We start from the raw sequence: 16,451 nt of genomic DNA, 5'->3' as shown, positions 1-16,451 counted from the left end.
AAAATGAAATCATAAATGTTCCAGAAAGAAAATAAATGAGTATTATTATAGTCTTGGGGAGCAGGAAGACTTTCAATTTTTTTAAGATTTATTTATTTATTTTAGAGAAAGAGGGAGAGAGAGAGTGGGGTGGGGGGAGGAGCAGAGGGAGAGGGAGAAAGAATTTTAAGCAGAATCCAAGCCAAGTGTAGACCCCGTCTTGGGGCTTGATCTTCTGACCCTGAGATCATGATCTGAGCTGAAACCAAGAGTCAGATGTTCAAATGAGTGCACCATCTAGGCACTCCAGAAAGACTTTCTAAATAAGACCCTAAGGATAGAGAACATGAAAGAAAAGATAACAGTTCTTTACAAAAAAACAGAAACCAAAACCCCAAACATAAAACCTTCTTTATGCCAACTCCCAACACATTCATACAAGATTAATATACAAATGACAAATATATGCAATAGACAAATGGTTAATAGCCTTTTACTAATCAACAAGGAAAAGGTAGAGGGGTGCCTGGGTGCTTAGTCAGTTAAGCATCCAACTCTTGATTTCAGCTCAGGTAGTGATCTCAGGGTCAGCAAATAGAACCCTGCCCCAGCAATCTCTGCACTCAGCAGGGAGTCTGCTTGAGACTGTTTCTCTCCTTCTCTCTCTGACCTTTCCCCTGCCCACCCCACACACGCTCTCTTTCTCTCTCTCTAAGATAAATAAATCTTTAAAAAAAAATTCAGGGGCATCTGGGTAACTCAGCCAGTTAAGCATCTGCCTTCAGCTCAGGTCACTATCCCAGGGTCCTGGGATTAAGTCCCACATGGATGTCTCTGCTCAGCTGGGAGCCTGCTTCTCCCTCTCCCTCTGCGGCTCCCTGTGCTTGTGTATGCGTGTGCGAATTCTCTCTATATCAAGTATATAAATAAAACCTTTTAAATAAAAATTTAAAACATTTTTTAAAAAATTTAAAACAAGGTAGAAACAGCAGTAGAAAAATTCACCAAGAACATCAACAAATAAACAACACCAAAAAAATGATTACAAATATGTAGAAGGGGGAATGTTCAATTTCCCTAATACAAAATGTAAATTAAAACGGAATACCATTGTTTTGCGTATCAAATTAGCATGATAGATTTTTATGATAATACTTAAAAAAAAGATTTTATCCATTCATTTGACAGAGAGAGAGAGAGAGAGAGAGAGAACAAGTAGGAGGAGTGGTAGATAGAGGCAGAGGGAGAAGCAGGCTTCCCACTTAGCAGGGAGAGTGTGGGGCTCGATCCCAGGACCCTAGGACTATGACCCGAGCCAAAGGTAGATAGATGCCCTACCAACTGAGCCACCCAGGCATCCCAGATAATATTCATTTAAAAAAAAAAGATTTATTTATTTATCTGAGAGAGAAAGAGAGAGCCAGCGAGTATGAGCGGGGTTGGAGAATGGTCAACAGAGGGAAAGAATCTTAAGTAAACTCCCCACTGAGTGCAGAGCCCAACACCAGGTTCCATCTCATGACTCCCAGTCGAAATGAAGTGTCAGATGCCCAACTGACTGAGCTTCTTGGGCACCCTAATAATATTCACTTTTTACTAAGCTTAGTTTTGGATGCCTGTTCCATTCACCTCCTATTTACAGATAATCCCCTCTCATTGGCAGCCTTTGATCAGCAAGGCACCTGACAGAACCAGAGAATGGGAAGGACGAAAGTTGATTTGTCAAGAGACAATTGCCTTCTCTAAAGGGAGCCAATCCAACATCAGGTTAGCTATTTGTGGTTTCTGTGGTTAAGTTGGAAAAGATGAGTTTGACCTAACCTAGTCCTCTCTCAGGAAATAAAACAGAGGGAAGTCGTCAGTCCAAAGTAACCAAATGAATGGAAACACCTTGAAGAATCAAGGATAGGGTCGCAAGTTTGGGAGCATGTACAAACGGGAGTCAGGGAGAAATAAGATCCAGAGGAAGATAGCTGGGAGGGAGCTAGAAAAAAGCAAAGGGATAAACCATGACAGAGGGATTAAGGGGGTCGTTCCAGGATGATGAGCTCCAGCCCTCCATGAGGCTCCTAGTTCATTTTAGCTTTTCTCCAATTTCTTTATCTTTACACTAACCTTCATGTTACTTGAGCTATCTATTTCTAGCAGGTTTCTTTTTCTTAAAACCCATAGAGCTCTGACTAAAGCACAACCCTGGTGAGACAGAAGCAAATGGTTGAAGGCCAACGGCAGACACCTAAAGTAGATCCAGTAATTCCACACCTTGTTCTTGATCTTCAGGACAAAATTATGGAGCTGGACAGAACATAACATTTTTTAAATTGAGATATAATTGAGATATAACACTGTGTCGGTTTAAGGTACACGACATACTGATTCCATACATTTATATTGCAATGATTGCCATTATCAGCTAACACCTCTATTATGTGTAATTATCATTTCTTCTGGTGGTGGGGACATTAAGATCGAGGCTTGAAGCAAATTTAGCATTGATATACAGTTTTGTGTATTTAATTGTATATTAGATCTCTGGGATTTACTTATCTACTAGTTGCAAGTATGTACCCTTAAACAACATCTCTCCTTTCCACTATTCCCCAGTGTTTGGTAACCACCATTCCATTCTGGGTTGTTTTGTTTTGAGGGTTTTTGTCGGTTACCTTTCACAGGTAAAGCAGTATTTGTCTTTGTCTGTCTTATCTCACTGGGCATAATGTCTCTAAGCTCTCTACATGTTGTAACTAGCAGGATTTCCTTTTTTCTCATGGCTCAATAGTATGTCATTGTATATATAGGGTATGTATATATCTTCTTTATCCATTCATCTATAGATGGACACTCAAGTTGTTTGCAAATCTTGGCTATTAAGAATAATTCTGCAATGAACATAGGTGTGCAGATATATTTTTGATAACCTGTTTTCATTTCCTTTAGTTATATACCCAGAAGGAGGATTACTGGATTCTATGGTAGTATATTTTTTTCTTCTTTTTTAAAGTAGGCTCCATGCCCAGCGTGGACCCCAATGTGGAGCCTGAATTCACCCCCCTGAGATCAAGACTTGAGCTGAGATCAAGAGTTTGCCCATTCTAGAGATCTCACTTAACAGACTGAGCCACCCAGGTGCCCAGGTAGTTCTATTTTTATGTTTAGTAAACATAACATCTTAATGAATGGCCACTACCTGTACTAAGTGCTTAACATACATCGTATCATTTTATTCTCATGACAACTTGAACTTGAAAGTTTCCTGTGGTTATACAAGTATTGAATCATTATGTCATTGTACATCTGAAACTAATGTAATGTTATATGCCAGTTATACCTCAGTTTTTAAAATTCTAGTTCTTATTTTAGAAGTGGAGAGACTGAAGCACCAAGAGGTGTGGCAGAGACGGTACTGCTCATAAAAGTTTCTATCTGCTCTCTCACATGTCCCAGCCCATTGTGCTTGGGTGGGGCCAGAAGTGCTGGCAGACTAAGCTGTGCATGACTCTCCAGCTCTTTTCCTTCCTTGCATGGTGCCCCAAAGGGTGGTATCCAGATGGGGTTAATATACAGGGTGGTAGAGCTCCATCAACCTGGTACTTTGAGAGTATTTTAGAGTAGATCCTCCCATGTTCCCCTCACCTCGCCATATTGCATATCAATGCAATGATGACACTGTGGATGAGAAATTAATCTTTGCTATGCTACCAAGATTTTGGTGTTTTGCTGCTTTAACTGTAGCACAACCTGGCTACTGTACCATATCCAAGTGGATCTACATAACTTATCCAAGGAATCATAGCTGGTACATGGCAAAGTCAGAATTCAAACCCAGCTCCACCTGCATTCTTTTTTAGTAGTTGGGGTAAAAGAGGGGTGGCCTTCTTTTGGGTGGTTCAGTAGGTTAAGCATCCAACTCTTGATTTCAGCTCAGGTCATGATCTCAGGGTCATGGGATGGAGCTGTGTGTTGGGCTCCACACTGGGCATGGAGCCTGCTTAAGATTCTCTCTCTCTTGGGGATCCCTGGGTGGCGCAGCGGTTTGGCGCCTGCCTTTGGCCCAGGGTGCAATCCTGGAGACCCGGGATCGAATCCCACGTCGGGCTCCCGGTGCATGGAGCCTGCTTCTCCCTCTGCCTGTGTCTCTGCCTCTCTCTCTGTGTGTGTGTAACTATCATAAATTAAAAAAAAAAAATTCTCTCTCTCTCCCTCTGCCCTTCATCACTTGTGTGCACACATGCACTCTCTCTCTCAAAAAAAAAAAAAGTTGTGGTAAAAAATAACATAAAATTTACCATTTAAATGATTCTGAGGTGGACAATTCAATGGCATTAAGTACATTCACAGTGTTGTGTAACCATTACCACTGTCCATTTCCAGGACTTTTTCATTACTCCAAACAGAAACCATGTACCCATTAAACAATAACTCCCCATTCCTCTCTCCCTTGGCCACTGGTGACCACTATTCTACTTCCTGTCTCTATCAATTTGCCTATTCTAGAGATCTCGTATAAGTGGAATCCTACAATATTTTTCCTTTTGTGTGTAGCTTCCTTCACTTGGCCTGTTTTCAAGATTCACCCATGTTGTAGCCTGTGTCAGAATTTCCTTCCTTTTTATGGTTGAATGATATGCTATTGTATGTACCACATTTTGTTAATTCCCGCATCTTTTGATGGACATTTGGGTTGTTCTACCTTTTGGCTATGTGAGTAATGCTGCTGTATCTGTCTGAATCCCTGCTTTCACTTCTTTTGGGCAAATACCTACAGGTGGAACTAGTAGATCTTATGCTAATTTTATGCTTAACAAAAAAAAAGATTTATTCCTTTTTATCTGAGAGACAGACAGAGAGAGAGAGCACATGAACAGGGAGAGGGGCAGAGGGAGAGAAACAGACTCCCCACTGAGCTCAGAGCCCCATGCAGGGCTCGATCCCATGAGCCCAAGATTATGACTAGAGCTGAAACCAAGAGTCAGACAATTAACTGATTGAGCCACCCAGGTGCCCTATGTTTAACTTTCTGAGAAACTGCCATACTGTTTTCTTTTTCTAAAAATCAGGTTTAGGGGCAGCTTGAGTGGCTCAGTGGTTCGGTGGCTTAGCAGTTTAAATAATAAATAAAACTCAGGTTTAGGGAGCCAGGGTCTTGGGATCCAGCCCCAAATCAGGCTCTCTGCTGAGTGGGCAGTCTGTTTCTCCCTCTCCCTCTGCCCCCACCCCAGCTCTCTCTATCTCAAATAAATTAATAAAATCTTTTTTTAAGTCAGGTTTATTAAGGAATAATTTACACTCAATAAAATTCATTTTTAAAAAAAGATTTTATTTATTCATGAGAGACACACAGAGAGAGAGAGAGAGAAGCAGACACAGGAAGAGGGAGAAGCAGGCTCCATACAGGGAGCCCGATGTCGGACTTGATCCCAGGACCCCAGGATCATGCCCTGAGCTGAAGGCCAATGCTCAACCGCTGAGCCACCCAGGCGTCCCAGTAAAATTCAATTTTTAAGTGTACAGTTTTATGATGTTTTTTTCCCAACACATGGATTGTATAACTACCACCACAATCAACATAGAGAATAGTTCCATTATCCTAAAAAGACTCCTTTGTAGTTCATCCCAAATTCATACATCTGGCAACTGCTGATCTGATTCCTATCCCTATACTTTTGACTTTTCCAGAATGTCATACAATTGGAATCATTGGAGCCTGGCTTCTTTCATTCAGCACAGTTTATTGGAGATTCATCTATGTCAGTGTATCAATAATTTGCTCCTTTTAATAGGTGAGTAGTATTCCATTATGTGGATATATGACATGTATTTATTTATTCACCAGTACATGGACATTTGATTTGTTTTCTGGTTTTGGCAATTATGAATAGTGCTGCTATAGACATTTGCATACAGCTCTCTGTGAGCAAATGTGCTTTGATATCTCCGAATAAATACCTCAGAGTAGAATTTGCGGGTTATATGGTAATGAACGCTTAACTACTTTAAATGACCCATTTTGCAAGAAACTACCAGTTTTGCATTCCCACCAGCATGTATGAGAGTTTCAGTTATTCAGTATCCTCTATAACATTTGGTATTGTCAATTTATTTATTTTTATTTTAGCCATTCTAATAGGTATGTGAGTGCATTACATTATAGTTTTCATTTTTCATATCCCTAAAGGATAATGATGTTGAAATTTTTTCTATATGGTAATCTCATTTGGTGAAATGTCTATTCAAATCTTTTGTCCATTTTTTAAAAAGATTTTATTTATTTATTAATGAGAGACACAGAGAGAGAGAGAGAGAGGCAGAGACACAGGCAGAGGGAGAAACAGGCTCCATGCAGGGAGCCCGACGTGGGACTCGATCCTGGGCCCCCAGGACCACGCCCTAGGCTGAAGGCCACGCTAAACTGCTGAGCCACCCAGGCTGCCCTGTCCATTTTTGAGTTGGGTTGTTTTCATATTATTGAATACTGGAGTTCTTTATATATTCTGGATACACATCTTTTATCAATATGTGTTTTGCAAGTATTTTCTCCCATTCTGTATCTTTTCGTTTTCATAACTGTCTCTTCAAGAGCAGAAGTTTTCATTTAAGTCTAATTTATCATTTTTTAAATTTTATGGTTCATGTGTTTGTGTTAAGTACAGAGCCTGATGTGGGGCCATCCCAGGACCCTGAGATCATGACCTGAGCCAAAACCAAGAGTTAGTTGCTTCACCCACTTTTTGTTTCTCATTTACAAAATTTTGCCTAACCTTAAGTCACAAATATTTGTCCTCTCTTTTATTCCAGAAGGCCTATAGTTTTAGGTTTACATTTAGGTCTATTATTTCTTTCTTTTTTTTTTACATATAGTTTGGATTTTTAAAAAATATTTTGTTTATTTGAAGGAGAGAAAGAGAGAGAGAGAAAGAGAGAGAGAGAAAGCATGAACAAGGGGAGGGGCAGAGAGAGAAGCAGACTCTCTGTTGAGAGGGAGCCAGATGTGGAACTGGATCCCAGAACCCTGAGAACATGACCTGAGCTGAAAGCAGATGTTTAAACAACTGAGCCTCCCAGCAGGCGCCCTTGTCTATGATTTATTTCAAGTTCATTTTCGTATATGGCACAAGATATGTATCAAGATCCTTTTTTTTTTGCATATTGATATCCAATTGTTCCAGCACTATTTAATAAAATCAACCTATTCTTTTTTTTAAGATTTTCTTTATTCATTCATGAGAGACACACAGAGAGAGGAAGAGACATAGGCAGAGGGAGAAGGAGGCTCCTGGCAGGGAGCCTGATGTGGGACTCGACCCTGGGACTCTGGAACCACGCCCAGAACCGAAGGTGCTCAACCGCTGAGCCAGCCAGGCATCCCAAAATCAACCTATTCTTAACTTCCATATTATATTATATACAAAAGTTCTTTTACTCATTTGTACCAAAATCTGGTGAGGCTTGTGGATATACGGTGATACACTTGTACTATTCTTTGTAGTTCATGAAGTACTTCTGGTTATATAATCTCATTTTGATCCATAGTCAACCCTATGAGGTAGCAATAACAATATTGTTCCTCCTATTTACAGTAAAGAGACCCAGAGGAGATGAGTGTTTGGTCAAGATGACAAAGCTTTTGGTGCTATGTTCAATACATTACTGGCAATCAATAAACACTGAACTGCCTTTTCCAAGATCTAAGGTATTCCCATAGATCTGCCCAGCACTCAGGAGCACTAGCAGCAAAAGTCAATAGTTACTGCTTAATTTTGAGTTTATTGGTCCTTGAAAACTGGAAAGACTAAGAGATTTGGTTTAAGGATGGTTGTTTGGATTACCCATAAGAAGAGGTCACATATCTCACATATCCCTACTATATTGACTGGCCATAGGGATGCAAACTTTATTCAATAAAAATACAATTAGAAATCTTTTCTTTAGGAACACCTGGGTGGCTCAGTGGTTGAGCACCTGCCTTTGGCTCAGGGCATGATCCCACAGTCCTGGGATCGAGTCCCACATCAGGCTGCCTGCATAGAGCCTGAATCTCCCTCTGCCTACATCTCTGCTTCTCTGGGTCTCTCATGAATAAATAAATAAAAGTCTAAAAAAAAAAAAATCTTTTCTTTAGAATATTACTGAGCTTCAGCAAGAAAAAAAATCAGTTACCAAATAGTCCAAATATCAACGCAATAAACTGATTTGGCTTATGGTTTTGGTCATTTCTTCAGCCCATTAAGACATCCCTCTTTCTTTGGGAAGCATATTCATCCATCACATCATTGGCATGGGCTCTTAGGAGCCATTTTGCTACCACCTGATTCTGCCTCCTTGGCCATGCATGGCTGTTTGTACCAGAGGTGGACACATCACCCAGGGTGGTGATTAGATTGTTTCTTTGGGGAATTTAGGATTAAACTGAAAAACAGATCATCAGTCTGCAGTTGGCTGGCATTTAACCTTTGAACTGGGAGATACACAGCAGCTATATTCTGCTTATCAAGTGAATCAGAAGAGAAATAAAAGCAGATATGCAGAGAGAAAAATAAACACAGAAAAAAAGAATGAAGTAGGGAGGAAGACGTAGGAACTCAATTGCTTTACTGTTTCTGGTTTCGAACATTTCAGTGGTCTCACTGCACACCTGTCCTTTAGTGTGTGAAATCGCCTCTCCATCCTTTAAACTTTGCCCCTTTTTTCTTAAGCTACTTATAATCAAAGACTCCTAACTAATACAATAGAAGTAAATTGAGTTATCATGGAGTAGAAAGACATGACCTTGAACTGTTTTATAGGGATTTAAAAGTAAAGTCGCCCGGGTGGCTCAGCGGTTTAGTGCCGCCTTCGGCCCCGCCCATGATCCTGGAGACTCGGGATCGAGTCCCTACATGGAGCCTGCTTCTCCCTCTGCCTGTGTCTCTGCCGCTCTATCTCTCGGTCTCTGTGTGTCTCTCATAAATAAATAAATAAAATCTTAAAAAAAAAAAGTAAAGCTGACTTTTGGGCAATAGGTGCTGTAAGTAGAAGACAAAATTTCCTTCGCCTTTTATTCTAAAATAAATTGCTCGAAAGGTTTGGGCCGAGTGAACATCAGCTTGTACAATGAGACAAGAGAGTATTATCCAGGTTGAACTATCATTTGTTTCCAACCGGGAAGGAGCAGGGAGGAGGAGCAAGAGAAAAAGTAAGGCGGGAGGGAGGTCAATAGTAGAGGAAGAAAATAAAAGTCAGACATGGTATTGTGCCCAGAAAATGTGTATACATTTACATTTGGAGACCCCTTTACTTCGGGATAAAAAATGATGATCAATTACCAAGTATTATTTTGTAAATTAGATGCCCTCTGTGAAATTAGCTTTCTGACATATTTCCAGCCATTTTTCCAAAGCAGCCTCTGTGAAATCCTCTTTCTTTACAGCAGAGTTAAATACTGTGGCCTCATGTTCTCCTTGCCCAGAATCTCAGGGTTGGGTTTTTGTTTTTGTTTTTGTTTTTGTTTTTTGCCATGTTCCTGACTTTGTCATTAACTTTGATGAACAAAATGAATGATGCAAAGAAGCAAGTGGGACAATGGGGCTGATTCATGGTTTGGGAAAACAGTGAATTGTCACAGAGCAAACACTGGCCCTCCTTTTTGCTGGGGACACTGCAATGTTTGGCTGAAAGCATCTTGTTTGGATTCTTCCAACCAGTGGATAAGCATCTAAATGACAGGTGCAATATGCAGTTCCCAGGGTTCCCAGAGTCCCCAGGGACACTTAAAACAATCCTGAGATACCCTGGCAAAGCTTGTGATCTTTGTAAAACGACAGAGAGAAGTTATTCAAATAGCTCTTAATTTCATTAAGGAGTCTCATTGTAAGTTCCCAGAACAGGCATTTATTTTTATGTCAGGATTATCTTGAGTTTTATATTTGCATCCACTCCTGGTAACTTAGCTGGGATGTCAGGTGCTAAGCTTACATTTGAATTGATGTTTTGACTTGGACTTCAAAAATAATTTACCTTTAGAAGACTAAATTTGACCAAAATTAATTTGATGGATAATTTAGAGGTACCTATATATATTTATATTGGTATCATATTGATATGCTGTTTTGTGATATTTTTCATTGAGCAGCATGATATAAAAATATGAAATTGTCAACAAATTTTAATCTACAATATACTAATGGATGTATTGTGTGCAACTGTATGAATGAATCATCATTTATTTAAATAGTCCCTTCTTGGACATTTAGGTTGTTTTCATTTTTTCATAGCTATAATCCATGCTTCAGTAAAAATTATGGTAGCTAAATCTTTGCATATTTCCTTATTTCCCTTGGAAAGAAATCTTCAATTTTGATTGCTCAATCAGAAGTATTGCATATTTTTTTACTGTTTTTGATTCAAAATGAAAAATTGCTTTCCAGAATACAATATATACATAGTTCGGTATAGAGTATTTTCCTTCACACACACCCAGCTCTCCAGTCTAAACTTTACTTACTTAAGGGGTACCTGATTGGCTCAGTTGGAAGAGCATGCAACTCTTGATCTCAGGGGTTGTGAGTTCCAGCCCCACGTTAGGTGTAGTGATTACTTAAATAAATAAAACTTAAAAAAAAAAACAAACCACCCAAGCTTGACATAGTTTAATTTTGTTGTTTTATTCCTCAGGTAAGTGATCATACAATCTATAGATCATGACTTTTTTTTTTTTTAAACAAAGGCACACTGCTACATGCAGCACATCATTTGGATATGTCTGGAGTCTTGGAAGCTTGACTATTCTACATTCTCCTACAAATGGACCTTACAAGCTTATTTGGAGATTCTAGCAGAGGAGTGTAGCTACTCCCATACCCTAGACTGACGAATGGTTCTCCTTTATTGGGGAAGGTCGTCTTCTTCAACCAAGTCCACAACTTTGGGAGAGATACACATGGAACCATGGGGGAGGAGGGAACTTCCACCTAGCCAGCCATTATCAACTGAATTGACCCTGGCAATCCATGGGGTGACAGATGTCTCAGCCAGATCGCCTTCATATCTATGACTTTTTTTCTTTTATCAACCAGATGGTCAAAAGTTGCAAGATATCATAATATATCTTTGTTGTTAAGAATATGCATAGATGGATTCTTTCAACTTTTTAAGTTGGTATTTTTGAAGGATAATTTGAGAGTATCTGTGAAAAATCTTAAATTGCATATCTTTTGACCTAGTAATTTCTATTCTTTTTTTAAGATTTTATTTATTCATGAGAGACACACAGAGAGAGAGAAAGAGAAAGAGAGAGGCAGAGACACAGGCAGAGGGAGAAGCAGGCTCCATGCAGGGAGCCCAACGTGGGACTCGATCTTGGGGCTCTAGGGTCAGGCCCTGGGCTGAAGGTGGCACTAAACCTCTGAGCTACCCGGGCTGCCCAGTAATTTCAATTCTTAAAGACCATCTTTCACAAGTGAACAAAGATGTATGTATAAAGGTATTCATTGAAGCATTTTTTAAAATAGTAAAACAAGGGATCCCTGGATGGCTTACTGGTTTAGCGCCTGCCTTTGGCCCAGGGTGCAATCCTGGAGTCTCGGGATCGAGGCCCACGTTGGGCTCCCGACATGGAGCCTGTTCCTCCCTCTGCCTCTCTCTCTCTCTCTTTCTCTCTCTCTCTCTCTCTATGTCTATCATGAATAAATAAATAAGATCTTTAAAAAATTTATTAAAAATAGTAAAACAATTAAAATTAATCAGTAGGATACAGTTAGTTAAATTATACTACATTTATACTATGAAATACTGAGCAGCCATTGACAAGAATAAGGTAGATTGCTAGTAGCAACCTGGAACTCTGTCCATGCTATTTTGCTTGGAATTCTGTCCATGCTATTTTGCTAAGTTTAGAAAATATGTTGCAGAATAATATAGTATGATCTCAATTTTATTTTTTAAAATCCATATATAAGGGCTCATGGGTGTCTCAGTAACATATCTGGCTCTTGGTTTCAGCTCAGGTCAAGATCTCAGGGTTGTGAAATCAAGCCCACTTCAGCTGCACACTCAGTGCAGATTCTGCTTGAGATTCTTTCTCTCTCTCCCTCTGTTCCTGCTTACACTTGTGCTCTCTCTCTCAAATAAATAAACAAAATCTTTAAAATTCATGTATCTACACTCAGAAATATACATAGAAAAGGGTCTATTGAAGATGGTTAGTTACCTCTGAGAAATAGAATTAATAGAATAATGGAACATATTTACTTTATGTTTTTTTGTTGCCTTAATATTTTAGTGGGCATTTATTCTTCTAAGCATTGTCGCCTTTTCCTGGGTTTTTATACATTTTATTTCTTTTTCCTATTGCATTAGTTTAGAATTTTAAGAACAATTTAACTACACGTAAAAGGTGATACTCTTACCTTGTTCCTGATTTCTGTGGTAATGTCTTTAATATTTTGAAATTAATATTGGCTGTTGGTTTCTGACATTCTTTATCATGCTAAGAAAGTACGCTGTTATTCTTTTTTAAATATTTTTTTGAGGGGTGCTTGGGTGGCTCTGTCAGTTAAGCACCATTTGCTTTCAGCTCAGGTCATGATCCCAGGGTCTTAGGATCAAGTCCCACTTATGGCTCCCTCTCCCTCTGCTCCTTCCCCTGCTCATGTACATGTACTCTCTCTTTCTCTCAAATAAATAAATAAAATCTTTAAAACAAAAAAATTTAAATGTATTTATTTGAGAGAGAGTGAGCATGAGAGAGAGAGAGAATGAGCAGGGGGGAGGGATAGAGGGAAAAGCAGACTCCTCACTGAGCAGGGAGCCCAATGTGGGACTCATGGGATCATGACCTGAGCCAAAGGCAGACACTTAACTAACTAAGCCACCTGGGCACCCAGTACCCTGCTATTTTTAATTATTAATACTATTCTTAATTCTTAATACTATTCTTAATTCTTAATGCTATTCTTAATTCAAGTAGGAGATTTTACCTGGCTAGTTTGTTGAATTTTTTAAAGCCTTTTTTGGTCATACATCAGGGTGATCATATAGTTTTTCCCTTAATTAAAACAGTATTATGAATTATATTAATACTTTTTCAAATATCAAACAATTCTATAGTTCCTAGAATAAATATTTCTTGGTCATAGTGTTATTATTTTAATGTACTTAAAATTTTTGATATGCTAATATTTTTATTGTGGTAAAAAACACATAACATAACCATTTTCAAGTACACAGTTCAGAAGTGTTGAGTATATTCATGTTGCTGCAATATAGATTTCCAGATCTTCAGAACTTTTTCATCTTGCAAAACTGATACACCCATTAAAGAATTATTCTTCTTTTTTCCTTCTCCTCAGTCCCTGGTAACTACATTTCTACTTTCTGTTTTTACAAATGTGACTACTTTAGATAGCACATGTAAGTGGAATTGTACAGTATTTTTATTCTTGTGATTGGTTTACTTTACTTAGCACAAAGTTCTTAAGGTTCATCCATGTTGTAGTATGTGACAGGATTTCCTTCCTTTTTTAAGCCTGAATAATATGCCCTTGTATGTATATATTACATTTTCTTTATTCATCCATACATCCATGGACATTTGGGTTGCTTCTACCTGTTGGCTATTGTGAGTAGGCTGCTATGAACATAGCACATATCTCTCTTCAAGGCCCTGCTTTCAGTTATTTTGGATACCCAAAAGTAGAATGCCTGGATCATATAGAAGGCCTATTTTTAATTTTTTAAGGAACTACCACACTATTTTCCACAGTGTTTGCACATTTTATGACCCCTCACCAACAGGACGTAGGGTTCCAGTTTCCAGTTTCTCCACATTCTTGCAACACTTATTATTTACTCTCTTTTTGATAGTAGCCATGCTAATAAAAGAGATGTTATTTCATTGTGGTTTTGATTTACTTTTCTCTCATGATTAGTTATGTTGACTGTCTTTTATATGCTTCTTTATAGAAATAGAAAAATTCATCCTAAAATTCATGTGGCATCTTAAGGAACCCCAAGTAGCCAAAAAAGAAGAGCAAAGTTAGAGGACTCGCATTTCATAATGTCAAAATTTACTACAAAGCCATAGTAATCAAAACCCTGTGAAACTAAAAAACAAACAAACAAACAAACAAAAACCCTGTGTAACTAGCATAAGGACAGACACATGGATCAATGAAACAGAAGAAAGAACCCATAAATAAACCTTTGCATGTATGATCAGTTGCTCTTCAGTGTGGGTGCTAAGATCCTGCAATGTGGAAAGGACAGTCTTTTCAACAAAAGGTGCTGGGAAAACTGGATTTCCATGTGTAAAAGAATTAAATTGCACCTTTAGCTTACACTGTAAAAATCAACTCAAAATAGATCAAAGACCATTTTGGATTGGAACTTAGTAAATTATAAGTGCAATATCCCTGATAGGGTTATTTGAATTGTTTATTTCACATTGTGTGAATTGGAATAGTTTCTGCTTAAAAAAAAAAAAAGGAATAGTTTCTGCTTTTAGAGGAACTGGTCCATTTCATCTAAGATGTCAAATTTCTGTGTGTAGAGTCTTTCATAATATTCCCTTATCATCTCTTTGATGTCTGCAGAGTCTATAATTATATGCCCTTTTTCATTCCTGATATTTGTAAATTGCGTCTTCTCACTTTGTTGTAATTTTAAAAAAATAGCAAATAGATTTCAGGAACATATAAAAAAATTATACATCACGACCAGGTGGGATTTTTACCAGGGATGCAAGGCTATCTCAATATATGAAATTAATGTAATCTACTATATTAACAGGTTAAAGAAGAAAAAAATCACATGATCATAACAAATGCTGTAGAAAAATCATCTGGAAAAAATCTAATAGTCTTTCATGACAAAAAATCACGAAAATAGGAATAGAGGAGAACTTCCTCAGTTTGACAAAGAACATCTGCAGAAAGCCTGAATGCTTTCCTCCAAAGGCTGGGAACAAGTCAAGGATGTCTAGTCTTATTACTCTTAATCAACATAGTTCTGTAAGTGCAATAGGCACGAAAATGAAGTAGAAGGCATAAAATCGTAAAGGAAGAAATAAAAATGTCCCTCTTTCATATAACATAACTGTCTGCATAGAAAATCCTAAGGCATCTCCAAAGAAGTATCCAAACTAATCAGTGACTTTAGCAAAGTTTAAAGATAAAAGATAAGCATACAGAAATCAGTTGGATTTACGTACACTAGCAATGAACAGTAGTCACCAAAATTAAAAATATAGTGCATTTATAATCACTCAAAAGATGTGAATTACCTAGGTGTAAATTTGACAAAATGCGTATAGGACTTATATACTGAAAACTGAAAACTGCTGATGGAAAAAGAACATAAAGAAAAGGATAGACATACAGTGTTCACGAACTGGAAGACTCAACATAGTAAAGATGTCAATTTCTCCAAATTCATATACAGGTTTAATGCAACTACTATTAAAATCCCATCAATCTTTTTGTAGATACAGATAAGATTTTTCTACAATTTATATGGAAAGACAAAGGAACTAGAGGAGCTAAAGCAATCTTGAAAAAGTAGAATAAAGTAGGAGGAATCATTTGTTTCAATGTTAATTTTTATCACATAGTTGTATTAATCAAGACTATGTAGTACTGATGGACTGGTGAAGAGGTAGACATGTAGCTCAATGCGACAGAATAAAGAATCAAGAAATAGACCCACAAAAAGAAAGAAAGAAAGAAAGAAAGAAAGAAAGCCCACACAAATAGGCCTTTTTTTTGTTGTTGTTAAGATTTATTTATGATAGACATACAGAGAGAGGCAGAGACACAGGAGGAGGGAGAAGCAGGCTCCATGCCGGGAGCCCGACATGCGACTCGAGTCCAGGACTCCAGGATCGCGCCCTGGGCCAAAGGCAGGCGCTAAACCACTGAGCCACCCAGGGATCCCCTAGGCCTAACTGATTTTTTTTTTTTTTTTTTTTAATGATAGTCACAGAGAGAGAGAGAGAGAGAGGCAGAGACATAGGCAGAGGGAGAAGCAGGCTCCGTGCACCGGGAGCCCGACGTGGGACCTGATGCCAGGACTCCAGGATCGCGCCCTGGGCCAAAGGCAGGCGCTAAACCGCTACGCCACCCAGGGATCCCGGCCTAACTGATTTTTGATGAAGGGATAAGAATAATTCAATTGAGGCAAGATAGTCTTTTTTTTTTTTAATTTTTATTTATTTATGATAGTCACACACAGAGAGAGAGAGAGGCAGAGACATAGGCAGAGGGAGAAGCAGGCTCCATGCACTGGGAGCCCGACGTGGGATTCGATCCCGGGTCTCCAGGATCGCGCCCTGGGCCAAAGGCAGGCGCTAAACCATCCCATTTCAATAAATGGGCCTGGAGCAACTGGACATCCATAGTCAAAAAAGAAGAATAGTGCATCACCCTAATGCTCACACCTTGTATAAAAATAAACTTGAAATGGATTACAGACTAAAATATAAAACTCTAGTAATTTCAGAA

General features: G+C 38.6%; 1 long non-coding RNA gene across 1 annotated transcript; it reads left to right on the top strand.

Moving 5' to 3' along the window:
* The first annotated feature begins 1,642 nt into the window (after positions 1-1,642).
* On the top strand, positions 1,643-15,691 carry LOC144285910 (uncharacterized). Its single transcript, XR_013354055.1, has 3 exons — positions 1,643-1,746; positions 5,656-5,759; positions 10,682-15,691. It is a non-coding gene; the product is annotated as an uncharacterized LOC144285910 (long non-coding RNA).
* Positions 15,692-16,451: the final 760 nt, after the last annotated feature.

Source organism: Canis aureus, chromosome 16 (assembly GCF_053574225.1).
Source record: "Canis aureus isolate CA01 chromosome 16, VMU_Caureus_v.1.0, whole genome shotgun sequence".
Taxonomy (NCBI): domain Eukaryota; kingdom Metazoa; phylum Chordata; class Mammalia; order Carnivora; family Canidae; genus Canis; species Canis aureus.
This window is presented reverse-complemented; position numbering and strand designations above follow the sequence as displayed.